The following is a 20,707-nucleotide window of genomic DNA, read 5'->3' on the forward strand; positions in this document are numbered from 1 at the left end:
GTGTCACAGATGAACATGGTGTTTCTTCCAGGGTGGGGTCCTTGGTGCTTTCTGAGCTTGGTTGTTTTCTTGCAAAAGGTTCATTGCCCAAATTAGTTAACATCATCAGTGCTAATCAACTCTGAACTACAAACATTCTCCTTTACTGGTACTTCCAATCTCCAAATATTGCATCTATCTGTAATGTTTAATGAATTTAAATTTGAATTTGCTTCCAATTAAATGTGTAATATGCCACTCAAATGCCCAATATAGCCACCCACCTATAAAAAAATTGTGCACATGTCTTCTAGTTATTACACAATACTGATTCCCTAATTAAGCCCCTTTAAATTTCATAAAAAGTATATTTAGGTTGCCATTTCTCCAGCTGCAATAAGTTATATATAAACTGCTCACCATTAGTTGAGAACCCTCATTTTAAATAGAAGATACTATTCCTTGATGATTTCCTTCAAGGATTATATTTTTAAAGAAGCTGTGATCATTGCTTTAATTTTTTTAATGCTCAAGAGAAGAATGCATTCCTTATTGCATAGCACCATAGAAACAATGGATCTGAATTAACTATTCAGCAGAAAGAAATCAGATATTCCATAAGTTCCGATGCCTGCCCATGTAGATATAATAGAAAAAGGACTCTCATCCCACCGAAGAGGAAATGATTTGGAATTCTCAAAATGCGTCCCTTCCGATTAACACAATCCCTGGAAATGGGCAAGCCTCTCCTAGAAATCACAGCCCTCTGCAACCCTAATTAATAATGCCTTCAGATCATTAATCAGGTTTCCACAGATCAAACTTCTCAAGGCATTGCAAATCAAAGGGGAAATTCTTTATTTCCTTTGATTGGTGTTATAACTCTCCTTCTATATTTATTTTGGATGAGAAAGAGATAAAGATCACGTCTGCTGTGGAATCCAAGGGAGTTTACAGCACAGTCTTTAGTCACGAGGATGACCTTGGCCTCACAACTTAAGTGCCATATGTGTAAATCATCAGACCAACCATCAGTCCATGGATCAGTCCCTCTCCCTCACATCACAGGGTTGATATTGTAGGGAAAATAGCAGGAGGAAGAAGTATGTTATATATGTCTGCTGCCTTGAGTTATTTATCTGCTAAACAAATAATTCCCTCAACACTGTCCAACTATTTACAAAATCTGCACTACTGTTACATGTGGTACCTGATGATTCTTCATTCTTGATGAATGTATCTTTTCTTCTATGTACACTGAGAGCATTTGCACCAAGACAAATTCCTTGTGTGTCCAATTACACTCGGCCAATAAAGAATTCTATTCTATTCTATTCTTTATATACTATTTGGCCCAGTGGTTAAGGCACCACGGTAGAAAATGGGAGACGATGAGTTCTAGTCACACCTTAGCCAGCTGGCTGATTTTGGGCCAGTCACTCTCTTTCACAGCCCAACTCATCTCACCAGATCGTTGTTGTAGGGAATATAGGAGGAGGAAGGTGTGCTGGATATGTTCGCCACAGTGGTGTGATTCAATTTTTTTTTTTTACTACCAGTTCTATGACAGTGGCTTGGTGGGGGGTGGCATGGCATGGGGTGTGTGTCTTGGTGGGTGTGGCAGGGGAAGCATACTACAAAATCCCCATTTCCTCCCCACCCCACTAACCTGCTTTCCAGCTCCGTTCTCCTGTGCAGGGCAACAAAAGAAGACCCAGCCTATCAGCTGGGACTCAGGAGGCAGAGAATAGATGGGGGCGGGGCCAGTCAGAGGTGGTATTTACCGGTTCTCCAAACTACTCAAAATTTCCACTATTGGTTCTCCAGAACTGGTCAGAACCTGCGGAATACCACCTCTGGTTTGGCCGCCTTGAGTTATTTGTAAAAATAAAAAAAGGCGGGATACAGAGAACAATTTTTTTTTTTAAAAAAAGTTGTCTTGACAATTATCCTTCTGTTCAGCCAGATGAGTCTTTAAATGCCTGAAAGTGTCATGAAACTGCTGTACAAATAAGGGATAGGCATTGTGTGGAAGTCCCAAATAAAAATAACGTCAAGGACTGTAAAATCCTCTTTCTTGGAGGGGGTTGGGGATGGGCAGAAATCCTGCTTTGAAATTCTAAAGGCCATGTTTTCTAACAAAAATGCAAATTGGCTATAATTTTTTTTAAAAAGCCACGTTAGGAGGATGAATATGAGTTAACAATTGGTCTCAAGCTTATGTTAGTGCTGTTTGTGTTGTAATAATTAATTTTTGGTTCTCCATTATTAATACCACAGTTTTTTTTAATTTTATAGGATGATTTATGTTTATATTGTCAAATTATTTCATTAAAGGTTGAACATTTACATCCCTTTTTAGCTTTAGATACAATTTTTTTTAATTCTAAAATTTTATTCTAATAGTGTGCACTGTTGTATCATTTATTAACATCCTCCTCTCCTCAAGCAATTCCCATATCAGCCAAGCTTTCTAAGTTTCCAGAAGGCAGCAAAGTTTTGCCACCAGAGATTTGTTTGTCTATAAAGGATGTAGACGGTATTATTAATTTCATAATTTAGCTTGGCCAACAATCCATGCAGATTGCTCATATTCTTCACAGGTTTGTGGATAGAAAACTCTCTCTGCCGCAAATAAGCCTGCTTTGTTTTTTGAAACAACTTAGTTAAACAAAACACATGAAATTAAATTGGGGGAATGTCGAGAGAGGATTGCTTGGTGTATCCCAGCCAAATCCCATTGAAGCACAGTTGAGTTTACATTTTTGGACTAAACTGCTGTGCTTCAAGCATTCACTGACAAAATTCAATACACAGTCTATGTATGCAATCATTTGCTTCTAGTTCAATGCCACTATATCCTGGGAGTAAAATAAACATTCTCCCTCTCTCACACACTCAAGATGGATCTCACTCCTTGGAAGGAGCGTGCCTTTGTAAAATTTACAGAGACAACAGCGCAAACAAAGGAGGGATTCCCAGAAATGAACCACAACATATCTGAAATCACGCTGGGGGTAATTGATTTTTGAAGCTAAATTATGATATGTCAACCTTAATCCATATATGGATTTATAGGAGGAGGAGGAGGAAGAAAAACATCAGATAAAGTATCCAAGGATAAAAGCTGTGAACGATCCATTGAAAAACATGGTGCCAACTCTCTTCAAAAGAAACAGAGAAAGTCCCATAGTGCAAAGCCACAGTGTATATTTCCAGTGTACCAACAACACTGAAAAATAAAAGAAATTATTCTTATGACTTTATGTAGAACCTACATACGCCTTTTTAGTGGATGCGCAGAAATCCACTATATTTTCAACAAATTTGCACTGATATGTCTCATTGCAGTAAACGTCAATTTCAACATACTTGAGATATTTTCATCCTGGAGGAGGGTTTCCTTTTTCTAATACATGCTAAACTAATGTTTCATATCCCCTTCTCCTCAATCAAAAGCAGTGAAAATCGCCTTTATTGGGATGAACATCATGTATGAAATATTGAGATAAAGCAGTAAAACAAGCCATGCCAATTCTCAGTAAAGCAGGGTAAATACAAGACAGAACCTCATTTCTTTTCAGTGGCTGAAAGCCTCCATCCTCATCAAAAGCCTATGGATATTCCCCAGCTTATTCCCTCTAGTCTACAGCAGCTTTCCAGGATAGGTCTGTACTGACACTCAAAACAACTAGAGACTTTAACATTTTTTAGACTTTTATAAATATAGGTAAAGGTTTCCCCTGCTTGGTCATGCCTAACTCTAGAAGGTGGTGCTCATCTCCATTTCTTAGCCAAGGGAGCCAGCATTGTCCAAAGACATTTATGTTGCCATGTGGCCAGCATGAGTATACACTGAAGTCAGTGGTGAGATTCAACATTTTTTACTACTGGTTCGGTGGGTGTGGCTTAGTGGGCGTGGTGCGGTTTGGTGGGCGTGGCTTGATGGGTGTGGCTTGGTGGGCATGGCAGGAAAGGATACTGCAAAATCCCCATTCCATCCCCACCCCACTAACCTGCTTTCCAGCTCCATTCTCCTGTGCAGGGCAACAAAAGAAGACCCAGCTGATCAGCTGGGACTTGAGAGGCAGAAAATAGATGGGGGTGGGGCCAGTCAGAGGTGGTATTTGCCGGTTCTCTGAACTACTCAAAATTTACACTACCAGTTCTCCTGAACTGGTCAGAACTTGCTGAATACCACCTCTGATTGAAGTGCATAGAATGTGGTTAACTTCCTACCAAAGTGGTACCTGTTTATCTACTCATATTTGCATGCTTTTGAACTGTTAGATAGGCAAGAGCTGAGGCAAGGAACAGGAACTCACCCTTTGTGCAGCACTTGGGTGTCGAACCTGAGCTGTCAGCTTTCCAGCCGACAAGCTCAGTATCTTTAACCGCTCAGCCATTGCATCCCTTTATAATGATAGGAACTGCAAATAGCACAACACTTCAATTAAATTATCATCCTTGATATTCATCTATATATCTATATCTTCTCCAGAGATTGTTCTACAATAAGGGGAAAGTTAAAACTTTAACCAACCACACTATGTAGAAAGGAAAGGAAAACCACAAAGACAACTGGAGAATTCCATTAAAAACTTCCTTGCCCTAACAGTTGTCTTCCACATTAACAGTACAGGAAGCAATAACATTGAAGCAGTAATATAATTCTGCGAGACTTTGTCACAGAGATAATAAACCCCAAGCTCAACAAATCTAAATGAAGAATAATAATCAAACACAACTTATCAATAGTTAGAATGGCAAAAGTTTTCAGCAACCAGAACTTCACTATGAGTTTTCCATGGAAAATGAGATAATTGGAGACGTCTGATTGGAGTCACTGTCCTATGCACTGTTTTAGGATCTGGGAAGGATTTTGTGAGCTCCCTGTCCCATAACTGAAATGAATCCCCATTTCAATTGCGGTATTGATTCTCTTAAAAACAGGTCCGAACTGGTCTGCCAGGCAAATTAGTAGGAGATCAGCAATGGACAGAAACTGTGCTGTAATTTTGGCATTCTAACCCCAAATGCTAAATTAGAAACAGTTTTGTAAAGTGGAGCAAAAAGAAAGAGTAAATAAATCACATTTTGCTTTACAGCTTCCACAGATTGGCAGCCAGATTTGGCTTCTCATCCTCTGCAATGTAGAACTTGACTGAGGGAAAATAAACACTCTCTATTTTGGGTGCAAAATAGGTTAGTCTACTCTACACTACTTAATCCTTATTCAGTATTCTTGTGGCACCTCTCTGTGCCTTTAATTTATATTTCAGTAAACAAGATAGTGAGGTATTTATAGTTCAAATGCCTCAGTTGCCCTTTTTTCACAAAGGACTAATTCTGGATTGGTGATGATGAGGAACATCATTTGTCTCCGTTATTTCTACTTCATGTTTATTTTATGGCAAGTGTAGATCTCTGTGCAATTGCTAATTGATTATCTATATGTACTATGCATTCAAGTATCTTGGGAAAAAACATATGGAAACAGTAAGCATGGCTTAAGAATAGAAAACTGTCTTTAATAGAATAAATAGAATAGAATAGAATTCTTTACTGGCCAAGTGTGATTGGACACACAAGGAATTTGTCTTGGTGCAAATGCTCTCAGTGTACATAAAAGAAAAGATACATATGAGAAGATAATATGAAAAAGTGACATTTCTGAAATGGAGGGCAGATTGTACCCAATATGACACATAGTCAGAAAGCCAATAAGTTGTTCATAGTCAGTGGAGTTAAAGATCTCTGAAATACATACTAAGAGATGTGCCAAAAGTACCACTGGCAAAAAAAAAAAAAAAGGGGGAGTGAAGATGAGCTAGAGCCTCTGTTAGAGTCTACCTTGTGGCAGTAAGGGCAACAAAACATAATAATATCTCCACCCTGATTGCATCCACCAATAGTTGCTCAGCAGTCCTGCTTTGTGTGACCCAGTCTCTCCTTGAAGGGAGTAATACTGAGATTCACTTACTGTGACACCCTCTCCTCAAAGAATTATTGCTTGACCCAACTAGTTTGGACAATTTTAACCCAGTCTCCAATCTTCCATTTTTGAAGGAAGAATGTGCACATGTGGCAGCTTTTTAAGGACTCTGGGTGACATAGATTGATTATCTGGACCTCTTTTAATCAGGATTCAGGCTGGATTATGGGACTGGGATGGCAGTGATCACATTCTTGGATGACTTCTGGTAGGAGCAGGATGGGAGCTGTATAACCCATGCTTTTTATGACCTCTAGGTGGCCTTTGATAGCATTGATCATACTATCCTTATGGACCAGCTTCAGGAATTGGGTGTGGGTGGCACTGTATTGTCCTGGTTCTCCTTCCTTTGGGTTGGTTCCAGTCAGTATTGATAGGGGGAAGATCTGGCCCATAACCCCTATTTTATAAGGTGTCCAGGACTCAGTTCTCTTTCCTTTTCTATTTAACATGTACATGAAGCTGCTGGATGAGATGATCCAATGATTTCGAATGAGGTAGTATTGTCAATATGTTGGTGATACTCATCTTTATGTCTCTATTCTCTGCCACTTGTGATGCCATGCCTGGGGGCTGAAGGAGCCTTGATGGGATGCAATGGGCTTTGTCTCAACCCGAGTAAGTATGAGTGGCTTTAAATGAGTGGCTTTAAATATTTGGGCCTTCCAGTGACAAGGTCCTGGATGGTGTGGCAGTGCCCAGGCAGACTTGGTGTGTAATTTGGGGGTACTCCTGGACTCACATCTCCTGCTAGAAGAGGAATCAACAAAGAACTAGATTCCCACTGAGAGCAAGCTCTGTCTGGGAGTTGAGATATACCCAGTTGGAAGTCTGGGTGGATGGAGTCTCGGTGGTCATTGGGGAAAAACATCTCCAATTAGGGAGAGGGAAAATGAGATCTTTCTAGAGAACACTCCACATTATTGACTGTCTGCACCATGGGGCTCTTTAGCTGAAGACACATGGTAAGCTAATTATTTTTTCACTGATTAAGCCACAGCAAAACTAATCAACTGATTTAAACAGAAGCAAAACACCCTGGAATCTCTGAGTAGAAAGCTATGCAATACCAAGGAACACGCTGTGCAACAAGGAACCTACCCTTTCTCACAAAGAAATCAACACTTTCCTCTGTTTTCTCAAAGAAGAAACATGAAGAATGAAATTCAGGCAATGTATACTGATCCTGTGCTTTTGGAGATAAAACTGACAATGCACATGAGAGCTGTGTAAAGCTCTGAAGGAACGTGTCACATCAATAAAAATTGAAACAAAGCACTCCCCTGAAGCTGCTTCATGAAATCTTGGAGGCCCCCTGCTTCTAAGACAAAAGTGAAATTATATGGTCTTGTTTCGAGCCCCTCTCAGCCTGCTCTCTAGAGGTGGTATCCAGCAGGTTCTTCCCAGTTCTAGAGAACTGGTAGCGGACATTTTGACTAGTTTGGAGAATCGGCAAATACCATCTCTGACTGGGCCCATCCCCGTCTATTGTCTGCCTCGTCCCAGCTGATCAGCTGGGTCTTCTTTCGTTGCCCTGCAAAGGAGAACAGAGCTGGAAAGCAGGTTAGTGGGGTGGGGAGGGAATGGGATTTTGCAGTAACCTTCCCCTGGAGAGGGTGAGAGTGGAGATTTTGCAGAATCGCAATTGTGCTTTTCCTAATGGTTAGTCACACCAACTATTGTGTGGTGCAGAGAGAGAACCCCTTTTTCCAATCTTTGTTTTGGCAAATTTTGCTGAGAAGCAGGTGGAGGATAATCATAATTTATTAAATGTTTAAATGTATGTGCAGCCCGACTTCCTGTGACTTGGGTTGGTGGTCATAGATTTTTGTCTCACTAAAATGTGACATTTGTGAACTGCTTAGATATCTGAAAGAAGGAGTGGCTTGAGAGAAACTGAATTGTCCAGATTATTACTTAGAGTCAATCTAGAAGTGACATCTCATGCAAGTTTTAGGAGGGGTTGCAGTATATATTACATATAATTGCTGAACAAAGAGAAAAAAGAGATTCAGGCCTTTAATTGTAATATGGAAGAAAAAGAGAAACAGCTGTGGGTTCTTTTTTTAAGATCTATTTTTTAAGAAGAATAAAACATTTTTCTAGTTCTTTTTTTAAAGAACGAAAACCAGCATGAACATGAACATATTTGGAAATGCATGTCCTCCCACATACAGCCATCTGTGCAAAATTTTCAGCAAGCCCTGCTAGTTTCGTGAAGAAAAAAAAATAGATATGACATTGTTGTATTGAATTTCACCTCAACTATTAGGAAAGAATTTTCAGAACCAACTTCTCAGACTTTCAGGAATGAAATTTGGTGGAGAAGTAAGGGTTTTATTATCTTAAGAGCAGTGTGGAAGAAAATAATTCCACAGCTGCTGAATACCTGAGGCAGGCAGAGAATTTAAACCATTGTAAAGATATAAATGGTGAACAGTTAAAATTGAGAGTATCAGTGCAGCCAGTCTCGAGAATAAATGGCTGCTAATTCCAGAATGAAGAATTATAGTTTTTTGTATGTACCTAATTTAACCAAAAAAAGGAGAGGTGCATATACTAATTCTGTGGCATGTAGCTATTTTTCTGCTCCCGTTGTAATGAAGTTGCTTTTATTTATGGGAAGGGAGCATGATGGCTTAGCATTTAAACACTCTGAACTTGTCGTGGAAAGCTAGTAACTTATGTTAGAGACCCGACAATGTGCGATGGGTGAACTCCCGTTACTTTCCCCAACTCCTGGCCATCTAGCAGAAATAGGAAGGTAACAACAGTGGGAAGGTAAAAACATTCTGTGTACCCCAGCATTTAGTCATGCTGGCCACATGACCATGGAAGTGTCTTTGGACAATGCTAGCTCCCTTGGCTAAGAAACGGAAATGAGCACTGCCTCCTAGAGTCAGACACAATTGAACAGGGGAAATCTTTACCTTTACCTTTTAAAAAATTTATTGAGTGCCCAAGTACAGAGGCATTGGTGTTTGAATGAGGATAATCATTCTCATGAGTAGAAGGAGCTACTTAAACAGGTGGTCGCATGTCCTCTTGAAAATGCTGTGTGTAGGACCGAGTCCTAAAAGGTAGCTCCAACCAATCAATGCTCTCTGGTATTTTCATAGAAAGCAAGGGACTTTCTGGTCCTTCAAAGGACATGATAATCAACAGGAAAGATGATGAAGAGGAATGAAAAATCAAGGAATGGAGAATCAAGGTCATCCAGGAGTTGGTTACTGTAATGATAAGAATGAAGATCTGAGGGAACAAGGTAGGATCACTCTCCATTCTGGTCTACCTGTTTCAGTGACTGCAAAAGGTAAACCTGTACAATCTCTTCTGCAGCCATGAATTTTGAATCATCATACTTATTCTGTTAGCCTAATTTAATTCCTGCAACTGTTTTGAAGATAAAACGAATACTTCTAGAAGGGACCCATAGGCAAGCCAACAGAACGAGGCAGAGTTGAAGTCCACACATCTTAAAATTGCCAGCTGAGAAATGCTGCCTTAAAGAGTAAACAATGCTGCTAGTTACAAAGTGTGCGTAATTTTATCACAACTATAATCCTAGACATGTAGCCTGATCTTAAAGTAGATTCTAATCAGTGAATTTTTTTTTTAAGCAGCAATGTGCGCGGCATACTAAATGCATCACTTGAAGCTCATCATTTTAAAGTCTAGTTAATATGAATTAGGGCCATGGAGAAGAGTTTTTTCATTGGGATCATAGCAGAAACTAACATAATTAAATCTCAACCTTAATGAAAATTGCTTACTTTTCTAACTGTAGATATCAGCAACTGAAGAGAAGTCAACGGAATTCAAGCGTTACATTTCGCATCACATTTAGTATTTTCTTTTCCCCTCAATCAATATGCTTCACCTTATCTACCTCCCCATCTCTCTCTTTCACACACTGAGTTTTTCTAGAAATTCAAGACAAATTCATTAATAAAATGTTGTATCTTAAAAGCATTATCCATTTTTTTCTCATAAAGAGATAGTCTTAAATAGATATCATTTTGCCACATATTGTTCACATTAGGGCAGCACCAATCTTAATTCAATCACCTCCAGACCCATTATTTTCCTCAGAAAGAATGAGGAAAAAGAATGCTACCAATTTCTAAAATAAGAAAGGTATTTAGCTGCCATCTTCATCTAATGCAAATTAAATATCCACATCTGTTCCGTTTTAGCAAAGACCAGGCAAGTAACAGAAAAGAGCAAACAAGGAAAAGTACGCTACTTGGAATGTAATTCAAACATTTGCAATGTATTATTGTATCCAAGATGATTTATATTAATATAAAAATAATTCAATATTATTTAATTATAAATATATAAATTTATAATTTGAGTGTATTCTCCACCCTCATTCACTATTGTAATAGGGCAACAGGCCAGAATTCATAATCAGAAAGCCAACTAGAAATTGAGGTAGGTAGATTATTATTATTATTATTATTAATTTAATAATATATGCCCTCTGATTCCCAATGAACCTGGGAATAAACATAAAATAAAAATGTTAAACATTAAACATAGAGTGATGGGCAAAAAAGAAGAGTACATATGACAAGCTTAACAAATAAAAAAATGGACAGGAATGAAATGGACCCACATAATCCAGAGAAGGTTTTGTTCTCCCTTCACAAAGGCCTGGGTGAAGATCTAGGCCTTCAAAGTCCTTTAAAACAGGGGTCGCCAACCTTTTGGACCTCAGGGACCACCAAACTCATAATTTTAAATCCCAGGGAGCACTAATATGAATTTTGACTGATGTTGGTGGGAGAGAAAGAGAGAGATCTGATCTAACCTCTCTCTCCCCCCCCCCCAATACACACACACACAAATACACAGGGGCAGGGGTGGGATTCAAATTTCTTAACAACCGGTTCTTGGGCATGGCTTAATTTGTGGGTGTGACTTGGTGGGCATGTGACTGGGTGGGCATGGCTTGTATGTAAATATTATAAATATTTATGTAAATATTGTTTTGTTTTTTTTTATAAAAAAGAGCAACTTTTACCCAAAATCAGGCAAAGCAGGCAGGCAGATTGAGTTGCTCACAGAATCACAGATTCACTTAGAGATCTATGATTCTGCCATCGGCTATCTGAGTCTGTCACATAAAATTTGCTTGCAAGCAAACTCATAAAATTTGCTAGCAAGCAAACTTACAAAATTAACTCACAACACACCATGTATGTAAATATTGAAATTTTTTATTTAAAAAAAGAGCAATTTTTACCCAAAATCAGGCAAAGCAGGCAGGCAGATTGAGTTGCTCACAGAATCACAAATTCACTTAGAGATCTGTGTTTCTGCCATCGGCTATCTGAGTCTCCAACTGAATAATACAACCTTCAGTCCTGCAACTGAATAATAGAACCTTCAGTCATTTTAAAGATCTAAAGATTAGCTAGAAAGCAAGAAATCCAACGATTTCCTACTTTCCAGCTAATCTAAATCTCCCGGCACAGCAGAAACAGCTGATGGCCAGGAAAAAAAAGGAAAAATAGTAACTTAGCAGGCAACTTTGCCAAGTAAGGAGTAAGTGGGTGGGGAGGGTTTCTGCGGACCATGTGGGCAGCGCAGCCTTGTGTTCCCGTGTAGCCTGGATTAATTGCTTTGGGGGGTGCTCTGGGGGTGACATTTCTCTGCGACCACCAAAATTTTCTCACGCACCACCAATGGGCGGCAACCCACCGGGTGGTGACCACTGCTTTAAAACACTAGGTTGAAGTCATTTGGATCTTGCAGGGCATCTCATTCCAGAGGACAGGTGGTGCAACTGAAAAGACATGCTTCCAGGGACCTGATAAATGGCATCATTAAACCGAAGGAACCGGATTGTACAAATCCTGCCAGATCAAATTGGCCAAACAGCTATTACAGGAGATAGGAGGTCCCACTAGGAACCAGGTTCTATGCGATATAGGATTTTGTAGATGACAGCTTGAATTGTACATGGAAACAAGCAGGCAACTAGTGCAGCTGGCAAAACAGAAGTGTTATATACCTATTGGTTCCTGTATCCCTGCATTCTGGTCCAGCTAAACCTTCTGGTGGTTTTCAAGGGCAGCCCCATTTAGAGCACATTGCAGTAGTCAAGCTATTAGGCAACCTGGGCATTAAGTGACTGACTTATTTATGTGGATCTGATTCATCAGAGGAAAGACCAATGCTACTTTTTCCAATTCAGTCCTTTTTATTATATATATAAGGGGTAAAGTTTCCCCTCTCACATACGTGTTAGTTGTTTCCAGCTCTAGGGGGCAGTGTTCATCTCTGTTACAAAGTCAAAGAACCAGCATTGTCCGAAGACATCTCTGTGGTCATGTGGCCAGCATGACTAAACGCCAAAGGCGCATGGAACGCTGTTACCTTCCCACCAAAGTGGTCTTTATTTTTCTACTTGCATTTTTCATGCTTTCGAACTGCTAGGTTGGCAGAAGCTGGAACAAGTAACTCACTCCAATACGCAGTGCTAGGGATTTGAACCACCGAACTGCCGACCTTTCTGATCGACAAGCTCAGTATCTTAGCCACTGAGCCACCATGTCCCATGTGTGTGTGTGTGTGTGTGTGTGTGTGTGTGTGTGTGTTTGTGTGTATACACACACACACACATACATGTAATGTGTGTGTATATGTGTATGTATATGTGTAGTGTGTGTGTGTATTTCTGAGTTTTAATTGCAACCATCCACAAACACACATTACTCTGCCAGGAAAGCATTCTGAGCAACCTAAAAGTACTCACAAAGGGAAAGGGTCATTATAGAAGGGAGCTTCTGATACTCAGTAGAAAAGGAGACAATGCTTATCTGATGATGTCTCCCAACAATTCATGAAAATCTAAATCCACAAAGTGCTTATTCATCATGATGATTTTTCTTCTTCCTTGACTTAAAAAAAAAGAAAAGATAATCAGACAAAAACTCTATCAAGGCTATCACCTTGGTGAATAATTAAACCCACTCATTGTGTGGGATATTGAAGCTTTTTAAGATTTTGACTGTTTCCATATAATAGCTAACTCCAAAAAACTATCAGCCCATCACATACTAAGACGTCAACAAACTGGCTTCAGCTCCTAACAAGGAAAGTAGTTCATGTGAGATCTAAAATACCACCCTTGGATGTTAACTTTAAATAAAATAAAATATTTCACTGTTCCAAGTTAGGTCTGATTCCACCAGACTGTCAATTATTTGGAAGTCTGCACTCACAAACAAAAAAAATCTCCACACCACAAGCCAAGCAAACACCTGGGCAAAAACAGATCCCCCCTGATACCTCCAGCTCAAACACACCCCAACCAGGCACCCAGATGAAACCTAGCTTCCTAACAAATGATAGCCGTCCATTTACTCGGAGCCAAGCTGCACTAAAAGCCTCCAATACAGGAACACAATGTTGCCAGCCAACCAAGACAAAAAAAAGCCACAAAACAGACAGAAGATATTAGAAACACCAATCAAGCAGAACACAGCAAACTCCAAGACCAATAAACACAGACCAAGACTCCCAACCAATCAGGATGAAGAAAAAAACATTCTGGCACAGCAGTAGCCTAGCCCCAAATTTAAAACTGAAACAACTGTAAAAGTCTGACTCACAGACGAACACAATACAGAAGCCTGATGATGGCAGATGAGATTCTGCCGAAATGTTGCTACAACTTTAAAAGAACAACTACAATGACGTGGGAAAATACCCGAACCAAGCCGAATACCATACATGTAAGTACCCGCGAAAACTTAAGAAAACAAATATATATATATATATATATATATATATATATATATATATATATATGTATGCATGTATGCATGTATGCATGTATGCATGTATGCATGTATATGTATATGTATATGTATATGTATATGTATATGTATGCGTGTGAAATAAATGCTGGTGCAGCATCCTCTGAGAGTAGGAGGAGATGGGAGGTAATTAACTTAGAGTTTTTTTAAAAAAAGGATCAACTACCCCTCCTTTAGTTTTCCTGTAGCAAATTGCCAACCTCGGCAAAATTTAATGATGTATACATAATACAGCGTGATTTCTCTTTCAATGATATCTGTTACATTTGTAATACTGGATGTATTCTGGAGCTGGGGCAGGCTACCAGATGGAAATGATCTCTTGCCCATAAAATAGGTGAACCTGATCATTCTCCTGATCATCATCTCCCACAAGGCTCAACTTTCCTATCATAATTGTGACTCAGGAATGGCACAATAAAAATCAATTTTATTTATAGGTTTTTATTTTATCCTTTTTTGCCTTGAATTGTATCCCAAGCACCTTTAGCAGGGTCTTTAAAATAGAAGAAATAAAATGTCTAACGGTGCCTTTAAAAAAATTAGTGTTTTGCAGGCACAGGGGGAAAGCTAAACCATTGGGAGGAGGTGAAGTACCCAAATTTCACCTAAATCAGTCCAGGAAATTTCAGATCACATTGTCTTTTGATGGCAACAACCACATGCTTCCGCTGTTTCTGCAACGTTACTAGTAATCAGTTTGCAGCTCACAAGAGTACTTATTTATTTATAGCAATTTGTGTGACTGCTCAACCCCACAACCGTGAGAATGCCGTATCAAATAGAACCTGAGATCAGTGGTAGGATTCAATTTTTTTTTTACTACCGGTTCTGTGGGCGTGGCTTGGTGGGCATGGCAGGGGAAGGACACTGTAAAATCTCTAGTCAAAGGTGGTATTTGCCGGTTTTCTGAACTACTCAAAATTTCCGCTACCAGTTCTCCAGAACTGATCAGAACCTGCTGAATACCACCTCTGCCTGAGATCACTTCAGATTCCTGGACAACAATAAGGTATTGTTGAAGCCAAAGCAATCCATATACCATTTGCTCACCACACAAAACATTATCCCTGGGTATCTGATTGTGTGGGATCATTCTCATTGGACCATGGATTTCTCAATCCCTAGATCCACTACCCCTCCCTCTCCCTCCTCCCCAACTCTCTTCCTCTCTCCCCCCTTCTCTCTCTCTCTCTCACACACACACACACACACACACACACACACATACCTGAAACAATCTGTACAGTGAGCATTTGTTGCTTTTGGTTTGGTTAAATAATTGTCTATGGGAGAAATTGTCCCAAACCAATATTGCTCTATATCTGGTTGTACAATATGCCATGTTCAGTGCAAGCCTTGGTAAGATATTATAGGAAGTTCTCAAATAACATTCCAACTGCAAAGGGGCACAACTAGATTTTTTGCTAGCTCCCTTACTTAGAGTAAACATTAGCTGTATGTTTTATACAGCACTCTTAATCATCTGAAATATTTGGATTCCCCCCCCTTATGTTTTGACATCATTCTGTGTATGAGGACAGTGTTAAGCGGCTATTAATCTGAATAATTCACTATTAATTATGACAAAATACAGATTATAGATGTTGGGGAAAACCAGGAAAATAAAAGAGATGAAAATTACAAATGAGAGTCAAGTTGTCAGTTTATATATCTAATGATTATCTCATTCATTTTGTGCTTTTTAAAACTAGATGAAAATGTTAGTCAAACATGAAATTGGTTTATTTTTTATTTTGGCAAATAAAGTATGTTGATTCTGACTGTACTTAATGATTTACAGGCAAAAACAACAGGAAAGTTACTCCTTGCAGTATAAGCATAACCCTAACTTGGAACAGTGAAATATTTTATTTTATTTAAAGTTAACATCCGAGGGTGGTATTTTAGATCTCACATGAACTACTTTCCTTGTTAGGAGCTGAAGCCAGTTTGTTGACGTCTTTAGTATGTGGTGGGCTGATAGTTTTTTGGAGTTAGCTATTATATGGAAACAGTCAAAATCTTACAAAGCTTCAATATCCCACACAATGAGTGGGTTTAATTATTCACCAAGGTGATAGCCTTGATAGAGTTTTTGTCTGATTATCTTTTCTTTTTTCTTAAGTCAAGGAAGAAGAAAAATCATCATGATGAATAAGCACTTTGTGGATTTAGATTTTCATGAATTGTTGGGAGACATCATCAGATAAGCATTGTCTCCTTTTCTACTGAGTATCAGAAGCTCCCTTCTATAATGACCCTTTCCCTTTGTGAGTACTTTTAGGTTGCTCAGAATGGTTTCCTGGCAGAGTAATGTGTGTTTGTGGATGGTTGCAATTAAAACTCAGAAATACACACACACACACCACACATATACATACACATATACACACACATTATATGTGTGTGTGTGCGTGTGTGTGTATACACACACACACACAAACACACACACACATATATGGGACATGGTGGCTCAGTGGCTAAGATAGTGAGCTTGTCGATCAGAAAGGTCGGCAGTTCAGTGGTTCAAATCCCTAGCACTGCGTAATGGAGTGAGCTCCCGTTACTTGTTCCAGCTTCTGCCAACCTAGCAGTTCGAAAGCATGAAAAATGCAAGTAGAAAAATAAAGACCACTTTGGTGGGAAGGTAACAGCGTTCCATGCGCCTTTGGCATTTAGTTTAATGATGCCATTTATCAGGTCCCTGGAAGCATGTCTTTTCAGTTGCACCACCTGTCCTCTGGAATGAGATGCCCTGCAAGATCCAAATGACTTCAACCTAGTGTTTTAAAGCAGTAGTCACCAACCGGTGGGTTTCGGCCCATTGGTGATGCGTGAGAAAATTTTGGTGGTCGCAGAGAAATGTCACCCCCAGAGCACCCCCCAAAGCAATTAATCCAGGCTACGCGGGAACACAAGGCTATGCTGCCCACATGGTCCGCGGAAACCCTCCCCACCCACTTACTCCTTACTTGGCAAAGTTGCCTGCTAAGTTACTATTTCTCCTTTTTTTTTCTGGCCATCAGCTGTTTCTGCTGTGCTGGGAGATTTAGATTAGCTGGAAAGTAGGAAATCGTTGGATTTCTTGCTTTCTAGCTAATCTTTAGATCTTTGGCTCTGCTTTTAAGCAGAGTCTTAAAAGGACTGAAGGTTCTATTATTCAGTTGCAGGACTGAAGATCCTTTGGAGACTCAGATAGCCGATGGCAGAAACACAGATCTCTAAGTGAATTTGTGATTCTGTGAGCAACTCAATCTGCCTGCCTGCTTTGCCTGATTTTGGGTAAAAGTTGCTCTTTTTTATAAAAAAAATCAATATTTACATAAATATTTATAATATTTACATACAAGCCATGCCCACCCAGTCACATGCCCACCAAGGCACACCCACAAATTAACCCATGCCCAAGAACCGGTTGTTAATATAACAATGTTGTTAAATAACCGGTTATGTTATATACTTATTGGTTCTTGTATCCCTGCATTCTGGTCCAGCTGAACCTTCTGGTGGTTTTCAAGGGCAGCCCCATTTAGAGTACATTGCAGTAGTCAAGCTATTAGGCAACCTGGGCATTAAGTGACTGACTTATTTATGTGGATCTGATTCATCAGAGGAAAGACCAATTGCTACTTTTTCTAATTCAGTCCTTTTTATTATATGTATGTATGTATGTGTGTGTATGTATGTATGTATGTGTGTATGTATATGTGTATGTGTATGTGTATATATGTATATGTGTGTGTGTATGTACATGTATGTATGTATGTGTGTATATGTGTGTGTGTGTGTATATGTATATGTATATGTGTATATATATATATGTGTATATATATTTGTTTTCTTAAGTTTTGCAGGTACTTACATGTATGGCATTCAGCTTTGTTCGGGTATTTTCCCACGTTATAGTAGTTGTGCTTTTAAAGTTGTAGCGACGTTTCAGCAGAATCTCATCTGCCATCATCAGGCTTCTGTATAGTGTTCATCTGTGAGTCAGGCTTTTACAGTGGTTTCAGATTTGAATTTGGGGCAGCCTATTGCTGTGCCAGAATGTTTTTTCTTCATCCTGATTGGTTGGGAGTCTTGGTCTGTGTTTATTGGTCTTGGAGTTTGCTGTGTTCTGCTTGATTGGTGTTTCTAATATCTTCTGTCTGTTTTGTGGCTTTTTTTTTGTCTTGGTTGGCTGGCAACATTGTGTTCCTGTATTGGAGGCTTTTAGTGCAGCTTGGCTCCGAGTAAATGGACGGCTATCATTAGTTAGGAAGCTAGGTTTCATCTGGGTGCCTGGTTGGGGTGTGTTTGAGCTGGAGGTATCAGGGGGATCTGTTTGTGCCCAGGTGTTTGCCTGGCTTGTGGTGTGGAGATTTTTTGTTTGTGAGTGCAGGCTTCCAAATGATTGACAGTCTGGTGGAATCATCTCTTCTGTTCATGCTTTCTGGTCTTTTTTTCAATCTCTACGGCTTCTCTGATGATTCTGTGGCTGGGGTTTTCCATAGTGGCTAGGGTTTTGGTGCCATTGAAGTTGATGCTATGACCTGTGGCTTCCATGTGTTGGACTAGTGAGGAAGTGTGTTCCAGCTTTTTGACTGCATTTTTGTGTTCATCCAGGCGGGTACTTATTCTTCTATTGGTCTGTTCAATGTATGTGGCCGGGCATGATGCACAGGGGACTTCGTATATGCCTTGGTTTTCCAGGTCAATTTTATCTTTGGGGTTTCTGAGGATGGCTGCTATTTTTCTGTCTGTTTTGAAGGCAGTCTTGATGTGGTGTCTGTGTAGTATCTTACTAATTTTGTCTGTAGTGCCTCTTACGTAGGGCAGGACAGCTGTTCCATAGATCTGTTCATCTTCTGGGTCTCTATTATGTCTCAGTGTGTTTTTGTGGATCAAGCTGGTGATTTTGCTTTTGTGGAAGCCGTTGGCTGTCAGTACTTTGGTCAGGGTGCATAGTTCAGTCTTAATGTGTGTCTTGTCTGCCAGGCGTTTGGTTCTAGTAATTAGTGTTTTAGCCACGGAGTTTATCTGTGCTGGGTGGTGGTGGGATTGGGCGTTGAGGTAGCGGTTGGTGTGTGTTTTCTTCTGGTATATGGTGTGTCCTAGTGTGCCATCTGTTTTTTTGTAGATTAGTACATCTAGGAATGGTAGTTGTTTGTTTGTTTCTGTTTCCATGGTGAACTTGATTTTGGGGTGTGTTGCTGTTTAGGTGTGTTAGGAAGTTGTTTAGGTTTTCTTTTCCATGGGGCCAAATCACGAATGTGTCATCGATGTATCTTAACCATAGTTTGGGTTTGTGGATGGCATTGGCCAGGGCTCTGGATTCGAATTCTTCCATGAACAGGTTTGCAATGACAGGTGACAGTGGTGATCCCATAGGGGCTCCTTCAATTTGTTTGTATCTTTGTCCTTTGTATATATGAAATATGTGTTGGTTAAGCAGTGTTCTGTTAGTTCCATGAGGTGTTTAGCTGGTTGGTATTTATTTTTGATGATTTCCAGGGTCTCTTTTATCGGGACTTGAGTGAATAGTGAAACCACGTCGAAGCTTACAAGCAGATCTTCCTGCTCCACATGTAGATCTTTGATCAATTCTAAGAAGTGGTATGAGTTTTGTACATGTGAAGCTGCTGTTTCAGCATGGGGCTGTAGCTGTTTTGCTAGGTGTTTAGCTAGGTTTTGTAGTGGTGCTCCTCTGGAGCTGACTATGGGTCTGAGAGGTATGCCTTCTTTGTGTATTTTTGGGAGGCCGTATAGTTTGGGGCATCTGGAAGATTTCTCTCTGGGTATGATCGTGTGTTGGATCTCTTTGCTTATGTGGCTGGTTATAATTTTCTTCTTGGTTAATTTTTCCAGATATGTGGTTGGGTCTGTGTTTATGGGTTTGTATGTGGAGTCTTGGAGTAGGTCTGTCAATTTTGTTTCATAGTCTTTTCTGTCCATTACTACAGTGGCATTCCCTTTATCTGCTGGGAGGATGATTATGCTGCTATCTCTTTTCAGGGTTTGTAACGCTTTGATTTCATTTTTCTGCAAGTTGCTTTTGGGTGGTTTGCTTGTGCATAGGATGTTGGTAACTTGGTGTCTTATTTTATCAGCTTCATCTGTATTTAATTTAGTTAGGCTGGATTCTACTGCACATATGATGGATTCTGTGGGGATTTTTGGGGTGCTATGGCATAATTATTATGTAATTATGTAATAATATTATGTAATAATAATAATTATGTAATAATAATAAATATTATGTAATTATGTATATAATTATGTAATAATGATTACATAATTATTATGTAATAATTATGTAATTATGTAATAATTATGTAATAATTAAATAAATAATAATTATGTAATAATTATTCTGTACCTGTCAATAGTGGTGTCCCCCAAGGCAGTGTTCTAGGACCAACTCTCTTCATACTCTACATAAATGACCTCTGTGATCATATTAAGAGCAATTGTGTTCTTTTCGCTGATGATGTAAAATTGTTCAATACCACAGACAATACTGCTACCCTACAAAAGATCTTGGCTATGTATCAGAATGGTCAAACAAATGGCAACTTCAAATCTCAACAAATAAATGCTCTGTCTTACATATTGGCAAAAAAATCAGAAAATAAAATACAAGCTGAATAGTCAAGATCTTGTTGATGACCCAAGCTCTGTAAAGGACCTTGGAATACTCACCTTTAATGATCTAAGTGCTAGAGCCCACTGCAACTACATAGCCAAAAAGGCATTAAGAGCTGTTAACCTAATCCTATGTAGCTTTTTCTCTGGTAATATCACACTACTAACCAGAGCATACAAAACATTTGCTAGACCAATACTCGAATACAGTTCATCAGTCTGGAACCCACATTACGTATCTGATATTAGCACAATTGAGAAAGTCCAGAAATAT

The 20,707-nt window shown here is 39.3% G+C and overlaps 1 protein-coding gene across 6 annotated transcripts in view; it reads right to left on the minus strand.

Annotated features, from left to right (window-relative positions):
* MRAS (muscle RAS oncogene homolog) overlaps window positions 1-20,707 on the minus strand; it is a 65,013-nt gene that overhangs the window by 26,503 nt on the left and 17,803 nt on the right. Inside the window, exon 2 of one of the 6 annotated variants that reach the window (XM_087950294.1) lies at window positions 12,741-12,885. The exons of the other annotated variants lie outside the window; for them this stretch is intronic. The gene's annotated coding sequence lies outside the window, so the exon portion shown is untranslated. The remainder of the gene's footprint in view (window positions 1-12,740; window positions 12,886-20,707) is intronic. 6 annotated transcript variants of the gene reach the window in all.

Source organism: Notechis scutatus, chromosome 1 (genome assembly GCF_049901735.1).
Source record: "Notechis scutatus isolate UNSWTSFEM ecotype Mainland chromosome 1, rNotScu1.2, whole genome shotgun sequence".
Taxonomy (NCBI): Eukaryota; Metazoa; Chordata; class Lepidosauria; order Squamata; family Elapidae; genus Notechis; species Notechis scutatus.